The sequence below is a fragment of the Pseudophryne corroboree genome, chromosome 10 (genome assembly GCF_028390025.1).
Source record: "Pseudophryne corroboree isolate aPseCor3 chromosome 10, aPseCor3.hap2, whole genome shotgun sequence".
In the NCBI taxonomy this organism is placed as follows: domain Eukaryota; kingdom Metazoa; phylum Chordata; class Amphibia; order Anura; family Myobatrachidae; genus Pseudophryne; species Pseudophryne corroboree.
Window position 1 is genome coordinate 382,513,478 of NC_086453.1, and position 16,216 is coordinate 382,529,693.

Genomic DNA, 16,216 nt, shown 5'->3' on the forward strand with positions numbered 1-16,216 from the left:
AACTGCAAGAAAATAATTGTGTCAAACATTGGGTAAAGATATGAAATGGTCACCTGATAACATGAATACACCTGGTGACAAGTACAGCGTAACATATACATGTGATACATACCAAGGCAATATTTAAAGCAAATTACAATTGAGAAGAACCCAGAAGACTATTCTCTGTCATAGTATTATCTAAACATGCAAATGTCACGTCGCGCACAGACATATCATGGCGGCCCTGCAGCACAGCCGATGGCCAATATATCGGAGCATTGGGCAGTGTGTAAGGGAGGTCTGACGACCATCTGTACACTTGCCGCGGGGGCCGACGTCACAACTGCATGACGTGGAACAACATATTGAGAAGCCAATCAGTAAATGTGTGCACTTACCTTGATCGGCAAGAAGGCGGGTCCATTGACTTATATGTCAGGTGTGCACCCAGCATAAATCTGAGCAGCTTCTCCGTATACAGATACATCTGCAGTAGACGTACATAACACTAGACAGAAACGGACTACAAGCCAAGGGTCGATTTAAGGGGCGACTGAGTATGCAATGGAGGATGTGTAACTAAAAGAACTCTGGAGATAAACCGCCGGTCTTCTACAATAACTGGAGGCCACTTCTGTTTGTTCAGGTATATAGTCGTAAAGGTGGCAGGGCAGTCTAGAAATTGTGCTTTTATGAGTACCTGCATGACCCCCTTCTTCCCATTGGGTAGAAAGTGTATCCGACCCCCAATTTATGGCTGAGAAAAAGTCTGCCCCAGAACACAAGTAGAACCTCCACAGAGCCTACATTACCCAGGTGCAGAGTGGGCGATGACTGTGGGTATAGGGTCTCTGTCTGTATCATTAGGTGTATATCGAGCAAGATCTGGATTAAATGGGGGAACAAAAGAATCATCCCCCCCTGTTCCCATGTACCATGGCTGACTGGTCAGATAAATAAGATTTTACTCACCGGTAAATCTATTTCTTTTTCATCCACTAGGGGTCACTGGAGTACTCTTGGGATATGGACGGCTTAGCAGGAACAAAGGCACTGAATATTTAAATTTAGAACTCTCCACCCCTCCATATCCCCGAGTACCTCAGTGTACTACCTCAGTGTTTTTTCTGTGCTCACAGCACTAACAAGGCTTGTGGGAAGTTCCCACACTTTGTGGAAGATTTTATTAATTTTTACTTTTTACAATAGCACATCCCTTCCCAGTTTCTGGAAAAACATGGGTCCGGGATAGTGCCGCTGCACGGGCAGCGCATGGCGTGTCGGTCCTCACAAAGAGCACCCTCACAGCCACAGGCAGCCCACTGCTCCTGCAACAGCTGGGCGGAGCTTACACATAGAAGCCCCGTCTCAGCCATGACCTGGAGAGCTGAACGGAGCTTACAAATAGAAGCCCCGTCTCAGCCATGACTGGAAGATTACAGAGCCGTCGCAGCCTCCCTACAACAAGGTAGGCTGGGGAAACGGGGCGGTCAGCGCAGGCTGCCGCCCCGCTGTGTGGGTCAGTGTTGTAATGCCGCCGCTCCCGCCGCTCATACAGCCGCCCGCACCAGCCGCTCCGTCCGGCCGCCCAGCACCGTCCAGGACGCTACGTCAATGCTGTACAGCGCTGAGAGGGTGAGAACCGCGCCGCTCCGGGCAGCCGACCTCCGCTGCTCAGCAAGAGTTGTCCCTCGCCTCCCTGCAAAGCCTTCCCGGCGCTCCCCGCTGAGACACAGCGCTACAGGGAGTACAGGGGGAAGGGGGGGGGGTGTAATCTGGCTGATTACAGCGGCAAGGGTATGTAAAGGGCTGCCATACCTATATAAAAGGCAGAGTTAATGTATGATAGGCTATTGAGCCTATATTAATATTGGATGTATTGTAGCCTGTGATTTTCACTGGGTGATAGACTATTGAGCCTATATTAATACTACAGCATGTATGGTGGCCTGCCTGTGATTATCACTGTATAATAGGCTATTGAGCCTATATTAACACTGGAGGCATGTATTGTAAACTGCCTGTGAATTTCACTGTATAATAGGCTATTGAGCCTATATTAACACTGGAGGCATGTATTGTAAACTGCCTGTGATTTTCACTGTATAATAGGCTATTGAGCCTATATTAATACTGGAGGAATGTATTGTAAACTGCCTGTGATTTTCACTGTATAATAGGCTATTGAGCCTATATTAACACTAGAGCATGTATTGTACCCTGCCTGTGATTATCACTGTATAATAGGCTATTGAGCCTATATTAACACTGAAGCAATTGTAACTTGTCCTGTGATTATCAGTGTAAGCATGGCATGGGGGCCATTTTAACCATGCTTCCTGTTTCTTCCAGTTTGTAATTCCAGAACATTCCTGCCCTACATTACGCCACCGGAGGCGCAGGGGTGTTAGTGGGAATTTTGGTTCAGGTTTCACATAGGCTGCCCATGTGAACTGCATTTCGGCCATAAATAGATAGATATATATTACACACCTTAAGATAATAATTTTACTGAGTCGTGCAAGTGTCTGTCCTTTGGCTATTGTGTTGTCTGTCTGCATAAGGAGTAAGGCTCCAGCACAGACTAAAAAGGCTTTTAAACAATGTCTGGACATAAATCTACCACATGTTCACTATGTTTTGTAGGTTTTCAGGAAGCCGGTTCATTCCCAGATCCTATGTTAAGCATTGGCAATTCAAATTGACTCTGCTCGACAGGAGCGGTAAGATCAGAGTCTCAAAAGTTACTCCGCCAGCTATTACGGAGGGTGTTAATTTAACTGATCTTATAATTTACACATTTCTTCTATGTGGCACACCTGACAATTCTATGTCAAATCTCACAGCGCTAAATACGAGTGAGGAGGGCACATTAGACAGTCAGATAGGGAAGTTTTGACAACCATACATTGCTAATGACCAGTGAGTCAGTCTCTGAAATTTACAGAGAATAAGGAGCCTCTAACATCTAATCCGTCGTATTTACTAAACGACAGATCTTCAATGGGTTTCTTACTTAGGATATCTCACTAAGATTTAAGGCTATTTACCCGTGTCCAAACAGTGACATCTAAATTGGAGAATCCCCCATTGGTGAATTCGTCTGTGCCAAACCTTATAAAGACCCAAGATACATTTGGGTCACTGGGGCGCTCTGTGTATGGAAACAATGACGATCACTTTATACTTATTGTTAATGAGAAGCTGCTGAGTATCTCGGTACAGCGTCTGCTGCCGCCTGTTACCTTGCTTCTCGTTTTTCATCGTCGCTAGTTTCAGTACTACAAGGCCAGAAGTTGTTTGGTCCTAAATTTGACAAAATTGCCTCCTCCGATATCAGAAATACTATGGTCCGGCGTTTAAAGCTTTTAGACTTCAGTCTTTTCAAGGCGGTGGTACAAAAACAGTCGCGCCTTGTAACGCCAGGGCGCTAAAGTCACAACAAGCCAGTGACTTGACGGGCTCTCAGCCCATCTCGAATTTCCAATTGTGGAAGCGCGCCTTTACACGTTACATTTGCCGGGTTTCCAGACATCCACTCATGGATGTATCTGCTATTTAGGGTTAAAAGACAAGACTGCCTCTGTCGGACGAAATAAGGCGTTTTGGCACGTTGCCATTCAGTCTCTGCTGGTTTCAGCAGTTTTTATTTCCAGGCCTGGTACACCAACAAAGTCAGGGTTATTATTCCCGTTTGTTTGTGGTACCGAAGCCGGAGGGCTCCGTCGCAGTCTCAATCAGCAAGTCACTTACTACAGATTGAAGATGGATTTTCTGCAGTTAGTATTTGCATATTTGGAGCCACAAGATTGCATGATTGCGCTTGATCTCCAGGATGCGTATTTACCCATTCCGGTTTGGTCACCGCATCACAGGTTCTTGCGTTTTGCAATACGCCACAACCATTAACCGTTTCAGGTTCTACCGTTTGGCCTCTTGTCAGCGCCTCGGGTATTCACCAAAGTGATGTTGGTGATGATAGCTCATCTCAGATCCCTGGCAGTGACAATCGTTCCATACTTGAGACGGAGCTCTTATGAGCAGATCGTCTAACAGATGCTCCTCCTACTTGCGCTGCTAACGTACACCACGGTTGCAGTGTCAAGTTCAAAAACAATCGCATCCAATTCCGTATCAACGACTTCAATTCCTAGGTATGATTCCAGATACGGTAAATCAAAGAATTTACCTACTACACCAGAAAGTACAGATTATACGCCATCTGGTACAATTAGTGCTCAAGCCACGCACACTATTGGTACATTGGTGTATTCGCCTATTAGGAACAATGATGGGTTTTCGAAGCGCTTCAGGTCAGAGGTTTTCACTCGCGTTTCCCACAGGGGGGCGAGGGTGTCTCTACTCTGGGCGAGAGTCTCAGAGTTTGGGGCGTTGTAGTTTAGAATGGTCAGCGACAGGGTTTCTAAACGGATCACGACAGATTGCTGTCTATAAATGTCCTGGAACTCCGTGCAATTTACAATGCACTACATGCTTCGCTCTCAGACTCTCCAAGTGCAGTCAGACAACGCGACGGCAGTCGCATACAAGGGAGGAACGAGAAGCCGCATGGCAATGCGGGAAGTAGCTCGAATCCTCAATTGCCCAGAATACCACAAGGCGATATTGGCGTCTGGGTTCATTCCGGGAGTGGACATCTGTAAGACAGATGATCTCAGCCGTCGGGATTTTCATCCAGGAGACTGGGCATTAAATCCAGAGGTGTTTCACATGTTGGTCCACAGGTAGGGTTACCCTAAGGTGGACATGATGGCATCTCGCCACAATTACAAACGCCCAGTATGTGTCCAGAACGACAGATCCCAAGGGCAGTGGCGGTGGATGCTCTCACAATCGCGTGGCCGTACAGCCTCGTGTATCTGTTTCCACTGTTTTCCGCTGCTCTCTCCATTGCTAAAACGGATCATAAGAGAGTCCGTCACAGTCATACTAGTGATAGCTCATGGGTCTCGGAGAGCTTGGTTCTTGAATCTCCGAGGACTACTCGCAGACGAGCCTTGGCCGCTCATACTACGTCCAACCCGTTACAACAGGGGCCGTTCTTTTACTCCTATTTAGCGCGGCTGCGGTGGACGGAGTGGTTGTTGAAACCGCCCTCTTAAGAAGAGAGAGAGGGCATTACAGTATCGGTTATACCACCATGTTACGAGCTAGGAAGCCGGTTACGGCAGCTCATTATTACAGAATTTGGCGTGCCTATATAGGTTGGTGTGAAGCTCGGAAGTTTCCGACATCATTTTTCAAGTTACCCGTATTCTGTTATTTTTACAGACGGGGTTGGATGGAGGACTGCGTTTATCTACACTGAAGGTGCAGGTATCTGTGTTGTCAATTTATTTTCAAAGACGATTGGCTCTATTGCCGTCGGTACACACTTTTCTGCAGGGTGTTCTCAGAGTACAGCCTCTATTTATCCCACCTACAGCGCCATGGGACTTGAATTTGGGTTCAGATTTCTTACAGTCTTCATATTTTGAACCCTTACAGCAAGTGGATATTAAGTTTCTGACTTGGAAAACGTTTTTTCTTCTAGCCTTAGCTTCGGCAAGGCGTTTTTCAAATTTGGGTGCCTTGTCTTGCAAGCCACCGTATTTGGTGTTTCCTGATGACAGAGCGTAACTTCGGACGATTTCCGATTTCTTACCAAAGGTAGTGTCATCTTTTCACATCAATCAACCAATAGTGGTTCCTGTGTTGACAGCACATTCTAGAATTCTGAATGTGGTACGCGCATTACGCGTTTATATGTCCCGAACGTCTACAGTTCGTAATACGGATACGTTGTTTGTTCTCTATGATGCTGCCAAGTGGGGTTGGCCAGCTTCTCAGCAGACCTTATCCAGATGGATAAAACTGACTATACGTCAGGCTTACCTTAAGGCTAAGTTACAGTCGCCTACATCAGTAATAGCTCATCCCACAGGTTCTGTGGGAACGTCATGGTCAGCTGGTCGTGGAGCTTCTACGACACAGCTTGACCGTGCGGCTACATGGTCTTCAGTGCACACGTTTGTGCGCTTTTACAAGTTTGATACGTTTGCGGCATCAGCATCTAGCTTTGGCCGCCTAGTGTTACAAGTGTCAAACAGCTCTCCCGCCCACGGGGGAAGCTTTGGTACGTCCCAAGAGTACTCCAGTGACCCCTAGTGGATGATAAAGAAAATAGGATTTTGGTACTTACCAGGTAAATCCTTTTCTTTGAATCCATAGGGGGCACTGGACGCCCACCCAGAGCAGTTTTACCTGGGTTGTATTAAGCTCAGGGGATCTTATGGTAACACATTTTCACCGACTGGTTCAAATTATAAAGTTCTATCGGTTATGGTGTCAACTGTTTAGTTGGCAGTAATGTTATGTGTAAACTTTGTTGTTGTCCGTTATGTTATAAGAATTCTCCATTGTCAACCTCTCTATAGTTCCTGTTCGGCTCAGTAAAAAACACTGAGGTAGTACACTGAGGTACTCGGGGATATGGAGGGGTGGAGAGTTCTAAATTTAAATATTCAGTGCCTTTGTTCCTGCTAAGCCGTCCATATCCCAAGAGTACTCCAGTGCCCCCTATGGATTCAAAGAAAAGGATTTAACTGGTAAGTACCAAAATCCTATTTTCTTGTAGTCCGTAGTGGATGCTGGGACTCCGTAAGGAGACTGGGCACAACTAAAGAAAGCTTTAGGACTACCTGGTGTGCACTGGCTCCTCCCTCTATGCCCCTCCTCCAGACCTCAGTTAGGAAACTGTGCCCGGAAGAGCTGACACAATAAGGAAGGATTTTGAATCCCGGGTAAGACTCATACCAGCCACACCAATCACACCGTATAACTCGTGATACTATACCCAGTTAACAGTATGAAATATAACTGAGCCTCTCAACAGATGGCTCAACAATAACCCTTTAGTTAGGCAATAACTATGTACAAGTATTGCAGACAATCCGCACTTGGGATGGGCGCCCAGCATCCACTACGGACTACGAGAAATAGATTTACCGGTGAGTAAAATCTTATTTTCTCTGACGTCCTAAGTGGATGCTGGGACTCCGTAAGGACCATGGGGATTATACCAAAGCTCCCAAACGGGCGGGAGAGTGCGGATGACTCTGCAGCACCGAATGAGCAAACTCTAGGTCCTCCTCAGCCAGGGTATCAAACTAGTAGACTCTTGCAAAAGTGTTTGAACCCGACCAAGTAACTGCTCGGCAAATTTGTAAAGCCGAGACCCCTCGGGCAGCCGCCCAAGAAGAGCCCACTTTCCTCGTGGAATGGGCTTTTACAGATTTAGGGTGCGGCAGTCCAGCCGCAGAATGTGCAAGTTGAATCGTGCTACCGATCCAGCGAGCAATAGTCTGCTTAGAAGCAGGAGCACCCAGCTTGTTGGGTGCATACAGGATAAATAGCGAGTCAGTTTTCCTGACTCCAGCCCACCTGGAACATAGATTTTTCAGGGCCCTGACTACGTCCAGCAACTTGGAATCCTCCAAGTCCCAAGTAGCCGCAGGCACCACAATAGGTTGGTTCACATGAAAAACTGATACCACCTTAGGAAGGAATTGGGAACGAGTCCTCAATTCCGCCCCATCCATATAAAAAATTAGATAAGGGCTTTTGCATGATAAAGCCGCTAATTCTGATACACGCCTGGCCAAGGCCAACAACATGACCACTTTCCACGTGAGGTATTTTAGCTCCACGGATTTAAGTGGCTCAACCCAATGCGACTTCAGGAAATCTAACACCACGTTGAGATCCCACGGTGCCAATGGAGGCACAAACGGGGGCTGACTATGCAGCACTCCCTTAACAAAAGTCTGAACTTCAGACAGTGAAGTCAGTTCTATTTTGGAAGAAAACCGATAGAGCCGAAATCTGGACCTTAATGGGACCCAATTTTAGGCCCATAGTCACCCCTGACTGTAGGAAGTGCAGAAATCGACCTAGCTGAAATTCCTCCGTTGGGGCCTTCCTGGCCTCCCAGCACGCAACATATTTCCGCCATATGCGGTGATAATGGTTTGCGTTCACTTATTTTCTAGCTTTAATTAGCGTAGGGATAACTTCCTCCGGAATGCCCTTTTCCTTCAGGATCCGGTGTTCAACCGCCATGCCGTCAAACGCAGCCGTGGTACGTCTTGGAACAGACAGGCCCCCTGCTGCAGCAGGTCCTGCCTGAGCGGCAGAGGCCATGGGTCCTCTGAGATCATTTCTTGGAGTTCTGGGTACCAAGCTCTTCTTGGCCAATCCGGAACAATGAGTATAGTTCTTACTCCTCTCCTTCTTATTATTCTCATAACCCTGGGTATGAGAGGCAGAGAAGGGAACACATACACCGACTGGTACACCCACGGTGTTACCAGAGCGTCCACAGCTATCGCCTGAGGGTCCCTTGACCTGGCGTAATATCTTTTTAGCTTTTTGTTGAGGCGGGACGCCATCATGTCCACCTGTGGCCTTTCCCAACGGTGTACAATCATTTGGAAGACTTCTGGATGAAGTCCCCACTCTCCCGGGTGGAGGTCGTGTCTGCTGAGAAAGTCTGCTTCCCAGTTGTCCACTCCGGGAATGAACACTGCTGACAGTGCTAACACATGATTTTCCGCCCATCGGAGAATCCTTGTGGCTTCTGCTATCGCCCATCCTGCTTCTTGTGCCGCCGTGTCGGTTTACATGAGCGACCGCCGTGATGTTGTCTGACTGGATCAGTACCGGCCGGTGTTGAAGCAGGGGTCTAGCCCGACTTAGGGCATTGTAAATGGCCCTTAGTTCTAGAATATTTTTGTGTAGGGAAGTCTCCTGACTTGTCCATAGTCCTTGGAAGTTTATTCCCTGTGTGACTGCCCCCCAGCCTCGAAGGCTGGTATCCGTGGTCACCAGGACCCAGTCCTGTATGCCGAATCTGCGGCCCTCTAGAAGATGAGCACTCTGCAGCCACCACAACAGCAACACCCTGGCCCTTGGAGACAGGGTTATCCGCCGATGCATCTGAAGATGCGACCCGGACCACTTGTCCAACAGATCCCACTGGAAGATCCTTGCATGGGACCTGGCGCATGGAATTTCTTCGTAAGAAGCTACCATCTTTCCCAGGGCTCGCGTGCATTGATGCACCGACGCCTGTATTTGTATTAGGAGGTCTCTGTCTAGAGACGACAACTCCTTGGACTTCTCCTCCGGGAGAAACCCTTTTTTCTTGTTCTGTGTCCAGAACCATACCCAGGAACAGTAGACGCGTCGTAGGAACCAGCTGCGACTTTGGAATATTCAGAATCCAGCCGTGCTGTTGTAGCACTTCCCGAGATAGTGCTACTCCGACGAACTGCTCCCTGGACCTCGCCTTTATAAGGAGATCGTCCAAGTACGGGATAATTATTTCGGCCATTACCTTGGTAAATACCTTCGGTGCCGGGGACAGACCAACGGCAACGTCTGGAATTGGTAATGACAATCCTGTACCACAATTTTGAGGTACTCCTGGTGAGGAGGGTAAATAGGGATGCAGGTAAGCATCCTTGATGTCCAGTGATACCATGAAATTCTCCAGGCTTGTAATAATCGCCCTGAGCGATTCCATTTCGAACTTGAACCTTCGTATATAAGTGTTCAAGGATTTCAATTTTAGAATGGGTCTCACCGAACCGTCTGGTTTCGGTACCACAAACATTTTGGAATAGTAACCACGGCCTTGTTGAAGGAGGGGTACCTTGATTTCACATGCTGGAAGTATAGCTTGTGAATTGCCGCCAGTACTACCTCCCTTTCTCCGAGGGCAGCAGGCAAGGCTGATGTGAGGTAACGGCGAGGGTGAGTCGCCTCGAACTCCAGCTTGTATCCCTGTGATACTACTTGTAGAACCTAGGGATCCACCTGTGGGCAAGCCCACTGGTCCCTGAAGATCCCGAGACGCGCCCCCACCGCACCTGTCTCCACCTGTGGAGCCCCAGCGTCATGCGGTGGACTCAGAGGAAGCGGGGGAAGATTTTTGATCCTGGGAACTGGCCGTCTGGTGCAGCTTTTTCCCTCTTCCCTTGTCTCTGTGCAGAAAGGAAGCGCCTTTGACCTGCTTGCTTTTCTGAAGCCGAAAGGACTGTACCTGAAAATACGGTGCTTTCTTAGGCTGTGAGGAAACCTGAGGTAAATTTTTTTCTTCCCAGCTGTTGCTGTGGATACGAGGTCCCAGAGACCATCCCCAAACAATTCCTCACCCTTATAAGGCAGAATCTCCATGTGCCTTTTAAAGTCAGCATCACCTGTCCACTGCCGGGTCTCTAATACCCTCCTGGCAGAATGGACATTGCATTAATTGTGGATGCCAGTCGGCAAATATCCCTCTGTGCATCCCTCATATATAAGACGACGTCTTTAATATGCTCTATGTTGGCAAAATATTATCCCTGTCTAGGGTATTAATATTATCTGACAGGGTATCAGACCACGCTGCAGCAGCACTATTCATGCTGAGGCAATTGCAGGTCTCAGTATATAACCTGAGTGTGTATATACAGACTTCAGGATAGCCTCCTGCTTTTTATCAGCAGGCTCCTTCAAAGTGGCCGTATCCTAAGACGGCAGTGCCACCTTTTTTGACAAACGTGTGAGCGCCTTATCCACCCTAGGGGGATTTCCTCTGGCGGGAAAGGGTACGCCAGCAGTAACTTTTTAGAAATTACCAGTTTCTTATCGGGGGAACCCACGCTTCTTTACACACTTCATTCACTCATCTGATGGGGGAACAAAACACTGGCTGCTTTTTCTCCCCAAACATAAAACCCCTTTTATGTGGTACTTGGGTTAATGTCAGAAATGTGTAACACATTTTTCATTGCCGAGATCATGCAACGGATGTTCCTAGTGGATTGTGTATACGTCTCAACCTCGTCGACACTGGAGTCAGACTCCGTGTCGACATCTGTGTCTGCCATCTGAGGTAACGGGCGTTTTTTGAGCCCCTGATGGCCTTCGAGACGCCTGGGCAGGCGCGGGCTGAGAAGCTGGCTGTCCCACAGCTGTTACGTCATCCAGCTTTTTATGTAAGGAGTTGACATTGTCTGTTAATACCTTCCACCTATCCATCCACTCTGGTGTCGGCCCCACAGGGGGCGACATCCCATTTATCGGCCTCTGCTCCGCCTCCACGTAACCTTCTTCATCCAACCTGTCGACACAGAAGTACCGACACACCGCACACACACAGGGAATGCTCTGACTGAGGACAGGACCCCACAAAGTCCTTTGGGGAGACAGAGAGAGTATGCCAGCACACACCAGAGCGCTATATAATGCAGGGATTAACACTATAACTGAGTGATTTTTCCCCCAATAGCTGCTTGTATACACAAATTGCGCCTAAATTTAGTGCCCCCCCCCCTCTCTTTTTAACCCTTTGAGCCTGAAAACTACAGGGGAGAGCCTGGGGAGCTGTCTTCCAGCTGCACTGTGAAGAAAAAATGGCGCCAGTGTGCTGAGGGAGATAGCCCTGCCCCTTTTTCGGCTGACTTTTCTCCCGCTTTTTTCATGGATTCTGGCAGGGGTAATTTATCACATATATAGCCCTGGGACTATATATTGTGATGATTTGCCAGCCAAGGTGTTTATATTGCTGCTCAGGGCGCCCCCCCCCCCCCCCCCCCCCCCAGCGCCCTGCACCCATCAGTGATTGGAGTGTGAGGTGTGCATGAGGAGCAATGTCGCACAGCTGCAGTGCTGTGCGCTACCTTGTTGAAGACAGATGTCTTCTGCCGCCGATTTTCCGGAACACTGCTTGCTTCTGGCTCTGTAAGGGGGCCGGCGGCGCGGCTCCGGGACCGAACATCGAGGTCGGTCCTGTGGTCGATCCCTCTGGAGCTAATGGTGTCCAGTAGCCTAAGAAGCCCAAGCTACCACCAGTTAGGTAGGTTCGCTTCTTCTCCCCTTAGTCCCTCGCTGCAGTGAGTCTGTTGCCAGCAGATCTCACTGTAAAATAAAAAACCTAAAATATACTTTCTTTCTAGGAGCTCAGGAGAGCCCCTAGTGTGCATCCAGCTCAGCCGGGCACAAGATTCTAACTGAGGTCTGGAGGAGGGTCATAGTGGGAGGAGCCAGTGCACACCAGGTAGTCCTAAAGCTTTCTTTAGTTGTGCCCAGTCTCCTGCGGAGCCGCTATTCCCCATGGTCCTTACGGAGTCCCAGCATCCACTTAGGACGTCAGAGAAAAGGGGGCAGTACAAGGCCAAAGGGGTCACATTGTGTAATTCAGGCAATAGTTTCAGCAACTCTGTAGCCATTGTACCGGTGATCAGCCTAGTATCGGATGCTAACATTAGTAGTTGTAGAACCAAAGTCGCTAATAAGAGTATGCAATGTATGGGTACAAAGCGTATATCATTACATAGTGGACCTGCACAGTCATGTCAGTAGAGGAGTGAAAGCCCCAATAGAAGCTCATGTTTTACAGAAAGTAATGATACAGTAAGGGCAGGCTGGCATATAAGTGTTACACAGTATAAACCACAGAGACCGCTACAGGCATCACTCCTGTAAGATGTAAATTATTTATTACCAGTTATTTATATAGCGCACACATATACCGCAGCGCTGTACAGAGAATATTTGCCCATTCACATCAGTCCCTGCCCCAGTGGAGCTTACACTCTAGATTCCCCATGTACACGCACACACTCACGCTAGGGTTAATTTTGTTGGGAGTAAATTAACCTACCAGTATATATTTGGATTGCGGGAGGAAACCGGAGTACCTGGAGGAAATCCACCCAAGTACGGGGGAGAATATACAAACTCCACAGTTAGGGCCATGGTGGGAATAGAACCCATGACCTCAGTGCTGTGAGGCAGTAATGCTAACCACTACACCATCCGTGCTAGCGATAACGGATTACACGCACCTTTTCTTACTTCTGTGATAATCCAGATCGCAGCTTAGTGGAAAAAGGTCCACAAAAAATTCCGTGTCCAATAACCCAGCAATCCTTCCCTGGGAGCTACCAGGGTTGGTCCTGGGAAGGGGTCAGGTAAGGCTCAGTGTATACTGGTGACCCTGGGTCCCATTTACAGCGTGGGGAGAGCCGGATTTCCCGGCGCTTGGAGATGATGTCCTGGTCCAGGGATCTGTTCAATTTGCTGGCAGTTAGGATACTGACGCCGGAATCCCAGCATAACAGGACTATTCCCACTTGTGGGAGTCCACAACACCCATAGAGTGGAAATAGATCCCGGCGCGAGCCCGCAAGGGGACTCTTTGTTCTTGCCCAGCTGCCGGCATTCTGGCGAGTGGGATGCCGCTGTTGGGATATGGACATCCGGCGTCCGCTGTATGGAGGTGCTCCCTGAGGGTGCTGGTGGGAATATGATGCTGTAACTGAAACGTGAGTCACTGCTGCGGTATGGAGGACGCTGTGTGCCGATCAGCAGTGCAGCACCGCAGTCCAGGCGTAAGATACACTTTGGTTACAGTACCTTTTTCCTATGGGTCGGGTGTGGCGTACGGGTGTCTGGGAGGCTAGGGAGTGGGCATCAGGGGTGGACAGCATCTGCCTCTGGTATGTAACAAGGGGATCTGTCTATTGTATCATTTCACTTTAATCTTTGCGCAGAAAGATCCAACTGGTTCATAGTGTCGGCCATTTGTTAGTTGGCTACGGGGCGATGAATAGAACGTGACTGGATGCCTGTTGCAGTGTGAGGACGCCTTGCTGCACCCCAGCGAGGGCGTAGGGGAGTGTGATGCCAGTACTGACACGTATACATTGTGCGTGTGTGTATATATATATATATATATATATCCTTGTAAGCAGGCGGCACTTGGGACACTCCACAACCGGTAAAGAAATTATCCGATTCAACGTTTCAGTCGTCACAGCCACTTTCATCAGAAACAATACAGGTATCAACATAACACACCTACAGTAAATACCCCCTAGCAAAGCTCCATCACCTGTGCCAAATACCTTGTCATGACCTCGCAGCACTGGGGAAGGAGGCGGAGTCTCCGAGATGTCACTACTGAGCCTTCACTTCAGATAAGTTCTCATACAGGAGCCCGCTCATCAATCGTTGTATTTCTGCTGCGATTTGGGCGCGATATTGGTACACGCCGTACCTGCAATGTGCCAGGAATGGGATCAGTACGTAATCCCGCTGGACGGGATCCCGGCGGTCGAAATACCGACGCCGGAATCCCGACCACACAATCCCGACAGGGGTGGCGAGCGGAACGCAGCCCCTTGCGGGCTCGCTTCGCTCGCCACACTATTATATTCTCCCTCTATGGGTGTCGTGGACACCCACGGAGGGCGAATATGTCGGGATTGTGGCGGCCGGGATTCCGGCGTCGGTATTTCGACCGCCGGGATCCCGTCCAGCGGGATGTTGACCGCATGCCCCTGGAATGAATAACTGGCTCCTGCGTATGCGTGGCAGTCTTCAGATGGCGCTAGCCAATCACCGGAAAGGTTCACATTCTGGAGCATACTAAGCGTGGCAGATGCCTATAGGGGCTGTGGCTGCAGGCGGGAACAGAGGGGAGATATCTGCTGCTGTCCTTTTATCATACATTAGGGTGGTAATAAATATTTGCAGATATCCTCCCACAACACTTTCATTAATAAATTAACTGATAAATAGGTGCCGCAGCCCCATCTGCGTGCTGCTGCTTCTTTCTCTGTGCGCTCACCTCTGGTTGTGTCTTTGCCGTGCACCTGGGCCGGCAATGACCGGGAGGTCTGTGCTATCCAGGTGCTGATATATAAATCCCAGAGGCTCTGCACACACCATAATAAATAATGGGGTTCCGTTCATATATTGAGGAATACATTTAGGCTTGCAGCCCCTGTCATGGGACCCCATTTTTCTACAAGTTCCTACTCTATCACTCAACACAATTATAAACAGCTCTATCCAGCCCCTGCGCCATGCTGCTGCGCCACACTACTCCCATACCCCCTGCACTATACCGCTGCGCCACACCACTCCCATACCCCCTGCACTATACCGCTGCGTCACACTACTCCCATACCCCCTGCGCCGTACCGCTGCGTCACACTACTCCCATAATCCCTGCACTATACCGCTGCGTCACACTACTCCCATACCCCCTGCACTATACCGCTGCGTCACACTACTCCCATACTCCCTGCGCCATACCGCTGTGTCACACTACTCCCATAATCCCTGCACTATACCGCTGCGTCACACTACTCCCATACCCCCTGCACTATACCGCTGCGTCACACTACTCCCATACTCCCTGCGCCATACCGCTGCGTCACACTACTCCCATAACCCCTGCACTATACCGCTGCGTCACACCACTCCCATACCCCCTGCACTATACCGCTGCGTCACACTACTCCCATACCCCCTGCGCCATACCGCTGCGTCACAGTACTCCCATACCCCCTGTGCTATACCGCTGCGCCACACCACTCCCATACCCCCTGCGCCACACCACTCCCATACCCCCTGCGCTATACCGCTGCATCACACCACTCCCATACCCCCTACGCTATACCGCTATGTTACACTACTCCCATACCCCCTGCACTATACCGCTGCGTCACACTACTCCCATAAACCCAGCGCCATACCGCTGCGTCACAATACTCCCAAACCCCCTGCGCCATATCGCTGCGTCACACTACTCCCATCCCCCCTGCACCATACCGCTGCGTCACACTACTCCCATACCCCCTGCACTATACCGCTGCGTCATACTACTCCCATACCCCCTGCACTATACCGATGCGTCACACTACTCCCATACACCCTGCGCCATACCGCTGCGTCACACTACTCCCATACCCCCTGCACTATACTGCTGTTACACTACTCCCATACCCCCTGCACCATACCGCTGCGTCACACTACTCCTATAAACCCTGCGCCATACCGCTGCGTCACAATACTCCCATACCCCCTGCGTCACACTACTCCCATACCCCCTGCACTATACCGCTGCGTCACACTACTCCCATACCCCCTGCACTATACCGCTGCGTCACACTACTCCCATACCCCCTGCGCCATACCGCTGCGTCACACTACTCCCATACCCCCTGCGCCATACCACTGCGTCACACTACTCCCATGCCCCCTGCGCTATACCGCTGCGTCACACTACTCCCATACCCCCTGCACTATACCGCTGCGTCACACTACTCCCATACCCCCTGCACTATACTGCTGCGTCACACTACTCCCATACCCCCTGTACTGCTGCGTCACACTA